This window comes from Pristiophorus japonicus, chromosome 1, assembly GCF_044704955.1.
Source record: "Pristiophorus japonicus isolate sPriJap1 chromosome 1, sPriJap1.hap1, whole genome shotgun sequence".
NCBI classification, from domain to species: domain Eukaryota; kingdom Metazoa; phylum Chordata; class Chondrichthyes; family Pristiophoridae; genus Pristiophorus; species Pristiophorus japonicus.
The window spans coordinates 3,847,342-3,852,235 of record NC_091977.1 but is presented as its reverse complement, the minus strand read 5'-3'; positions in this window follow the sequence as shown (position 1 = coordinate 3,852,235).

The following is a 4,894-nucleotide window of genomic DNA, read 5'->3' as shown; positions in this document are numbered from 1 at the left end:
CCCAGGGGATTTGCAGGGTCTTGCGGAGACATCATTGGTGGTATTTCTCCAGCGACTTTTAAAGATCACATGGATGAACTTCAACAATTATACATCCTTGTCTGGAGTAAAAATAATACGTGGAAGGTGGCTCAACCGTGGCTAACAAGGGAAATTAAAGATAGTGTTAAATCCAAGGAAGAGGCATATAAATTGGCCAGAAAAAGCAGCAAACCTGAGGACTGGGAGAAATTTGTAATACAGCAGAGGAGGACAAAGGGTTTTATTAGGAGGGGGAAAATAGAGTATGAGAGGAAGCTTGCTGGCAACATAAAAACTGACTGCCAAAGCTTCTATAGATATGTGAAGAGAAAAAGATTAGTGAAAACAAACGTAGGTCCCTTGCACTAAGATTCAGGGAAATTTATAATGGGGAACAAAGAAATGGCAGACCGGTTAAGCAAATAGTTTGGTTCTGTCTTCACGAAGGAAGACATGACGAACCTTCCAGAAATACAAGGGGACCGAGAGTCTAGTGGTAAGGAGGAACATAGAAACATAGAAAATAGGTGCAGGAGTAGGCCATTCAGCCCTTCTAGCCTGCACCGCCATTCATTGAGTTCATGGCTGAACATGAAACTTCAGTACCCCATTCCTGCTTTCTCGCCATACCCCTTGATCCCCCGAGTAGTAAGGACTTCATCTAACTCCCTTTTGAATATATTTAGTGAATTGGCCTCAACTACTTTCTGTGGTAGAGAATTCCACAGGTTCACCACTCTCTGGGTGAAGAAGTTTCTCCTCATCTCGGTCCTAAATGGCTTACCCCTTATCCTTAGACTGTGACCCCTGGTTCTGGACTTCCCCAACATTGGGAACATTCTTCCTGCATCTAACCTGTCTAAACCCGTCAGAATTTTAAACGTTTCTATGAGGTCCCCTCTCATTCTTCTGAACTCCAGTGAATACAAGCCCAGTTGATCCAGTCTTTCTTGATAGGTCAGTCCCGCCATCCCGGGAATCAGTCTGGTGAATCTTCGCTGCACTCCCTCAATAGCAAGAATGTCCTTCCTCAAGTTAGGAGACCAAAACTGTACACAATACTCCAGGTGTGGCCTCACCAAGGCCCTGTACAACTGTAGCAACACCTCCCTGCCCCTGTATTCAAATCCCCTCGCTATGAAGGCCAACATGCCATTTGCTTTCTTAACCGCCTGCTGTACCTGCATGCTAACCTTCAATGACTGATGTACCATGACACCCAGGTCTCGTTACACCTCCCCTTTTCCTAATCTGTTACCATTCAGATAATAGTCTGTCTCTCTGTTTTTACCACCAAAGTGGATAACCTCACATTTATCCACATTATACTTCATCTGCCATGCATTTGCCCACTCACCTAACCTATCCAAGTCGCTCTGTAGCCTAATAGCATCGTCCTCGCAGCTCACACTGCCACCCAACTTAGTGTCATCCGCAAATTTGGAGATACTGCATTTAATCCCCTCGTCTAAATCATTAATGTACAATGTAAACAGCTGGGGCCCCAGCACAGAACCTTGCGGCACCCCACTAGTCACTGCCTGCCATTCTGAAGGAAATCATTATTCGGCGGGAAATTGATGGGATTGAAGGCTGATAAATCCCCAGGGCCTGATAGTCTGCATCCCAGAGTACTTAAAGAAGTAGCCCTAGAAATAGTGGATGCATTGGTGATAATTTTCCAACAGTCTATCGACTCTGGATCGGTTCCGATGGACTGGAGGGTAGCTAATGTAACACCACTTTTTTAAAAAGGAGGGAGAGAGAAAACGGGGAATTATAGACAGGTTCGCCTGACATCAGTAGTGGGGAAAATGTTGAAATCAATTATTAAAGATGAAATAGCAGCACATTTGGAAAGTAGTGACAGGATCGGTCCAAGTCAGCATGGATTTATGAAAGGGAATTCCTGCTTGCCAAATCTGGAATTTTTTGAGGATGTAACTGGTAGAGTGGACAAGGGAGAACTAATGGATGTGGTGTATTTGGACTTTCAAAAGGCTTTTGACAAGGTCCCACACAAGAGATTGGGTGTGCAAAATTAAAGCACATGGTATTGGGGGTAATGTACTGACGTGGATGGAGAACTGGTTGGCAGACAGGAAGCAGAGAGTCGGGATAAACGAGTCCTTTTCAGAATGGCAGGCAGTGACTAGTGGGATGTCGCAGGGCTCAGTGATGGGACCTCAGCCCTTTACAATATACATTAATGATTTGGATGAAGGAATTGAGTGTAATATCTCCAAGTTTGCAGATGACACGAAGCTGGGTGGCGGTATGAGCTGTGAGGAGGATGCTAAGAGGCTGCCGGGTGACCTGGACAGGTTCGGTGAGTGGGCAAATGCATGGCAGATGCAGTATAATGTGGATAAATGTGAGGTTATCCATTTTGGTGGCAAAAAACACGAAGGCGGAATATTATCTGAATGGCGGCAGATTAGGAAAAGGGGAGGTGCAACGAGACCTGGGTGTCGTGGTACATCAGTTATTGAAAGTTGGCATGCAGGTACAGCAGGTGGTGAAGAAGGCAAACGGTATGTTGGCCTTCATAGCTAGGGGATTTGAGTATAAGAGCAGTGAGGTCCTACTGCAGTTGTACAGGGCCTTGGTGAGGCCTCACCTGGAATATTGTGTTCAGTTTTGGTCTCCTAATCTGAGGAAGGACATTCTTGCTATTGAGGGAATGCAGCGAAGGTGCACCAGACTGATTCCCGGGATGGCTGGACTGACATATGAGGAGAGACTGGATCGACTGGGGCTTTATACACTGGAGTTTAGAAGAATGAGAGGGGATCTCATAGAAATATATAACATTCTGACGGGACTGGACAGGTTAGATGCAGGAAGAATGTTCCCGATGTTGGGGAAGTCCAGAACCAGGGGACACAGTCTAAGGATAAGGGGTAAGCCATTTAGGACTGAGATGAGGAGAAACTTCTTCACTGAGAGTTGTTAACCTGTGGCATTCCCTACCGCAGAGAGTTGTTGATGCCAGTTAATTAGATATATTCAAAAGGGAGTTCGATATGGCCCTTACGGCTTAAGGGATCAAGGGGTATGGAGAGAAAGCAGGAAAGGGGTACTGAGGGAATGATCAGCCATGATCTTATTGAATGGCGGTGCAGACTCGAAGGGCCGAATGGCCTACTCCTGCACCTATTTTCGATGACTTGAGGTGTCCATGTCTCAGCCATACAGGAGGGTGGGTATTACTACAGCCCTGAAGGACATGAGTGAACCAGTTGGGTTTTTGACAATGCGTACTATGCTTAAACAAAGGGGACTACAGTGGGATGAGGGCAGAGTTGGCTAAAGTAGACTGGGAACACAGAGTAAACGGTGGCACAATTGAGGAACAGTGGAGGACTTTTAAGGAGCTCTTTCACAGTGCTCATCAATAATATATTCCAGTGAAAAAGAAGGGCGGTAAGAGAAGGGATAACCAGCCGTGGATAACCAAGGAAATAAAGGAGAGTATCAAATTAAAAAACAATGCATATAAGGTGGCCAAGGTTAGTGGGAAACTAGAAGATTGGGAAAATTTTAAACGACAGCAAAGAATGACTAAGAAAGGAAAGATAGATTACGAAAGTAAACTTGCGCAAAACATAAAAACAGATAGTAAAAGCTTTTACCGATACATAAAACGGAAGAGAGTGACTAAAGTAAATGTTGGTCCCTTAGAAGATGAGGAGGGGGATTTAATAATGGGAAATGTGGAAATGGCTGAGACCTTAAACAATAATTTTGCTTCGGTCTTCACAGTGGAAGACACAAAAACCATGCCAAAAATTGCTGGTCACAGGAATGTGGGAAGGGAGGACCTTGAGACAATCACTATCACGAGGGAGGTAGTGCTGGACAGGCTCATGGGACTCAAGGTAGACAAGTCCCCTGGTCCTGATGAAATGCATCCCAGGGTATTAAAAGAGATGGCGGAAGTTATAGCAGATGCATTCGTTATAATCTACCAAATTCTCTGGACTCTGGGGAGGTACCAGCGGATTGGAAAGCAGCTAATGTAACGCCTCTGTTTAAAAAAAGGGGGCAGACAAAAGGCAGGCAACTATAGGCCAGTTAGTTTAACATCTGTAGTGGGGAAAATTCTTGAAGCTATCATTAAGGAAGAAATAGCGGGACATCGAGATAGGAATAGTGCAATCAAGCAGACGCAACATGGATTCATGAAGGGGAAATCATGTTTTACTAATTTACTGGAATTCTTTGAGGATATAATGAGCATGGTGGATAGAGGTGTACCGATGGATGTGGTGTATTTAGATTTCCAAAAGGCATTTGATAAGGTGCCACACAAAAGGTTACTGCAGAAGATAAAGGTACGCGGAGTCAGAGGAAATGTATTAGCATGGATAGAGAATTGGCTGGCTAACAGAAAGCAGAGAGTTGGGATAAATGGGTCCTTTTTGGGTTGGAAATCGGTGGTTAGTGGTGTGCCACAGGGATCGGTGCTGGGACCACAACTGTTTACAATATACATAGATGACCTGGAAGAGGGGACAGAGTGTAGTGTTACAAAATTTGCAGATGAGACAAAGATTAGTGGGAAAGCAGGTTGTGTAGAGGACCCAGAGAGGCTGCAAAGAGATTTAGATAGGTTAAGCGAATGGGCTAAGGTTTGGCAGATGGAATACAATGTCGGAAAATGTGAGGTCATCCACCTTGGGGAAAAAAACAGTAAAAGGGAATATTATTTGAATGGGGAGAAATTACAACATGCTGCGGTGCAGAGGGACCTGGGGGTCCTTGTGCATGAATCCCAAAAAGTTAGTTTGCAGGTGCAGCAGGTAATCAGGAAGGCGAATGGAATGTTGGCCTTCATTGTGAGAGGGATGGAGTACAAAAGCAGGGAGGT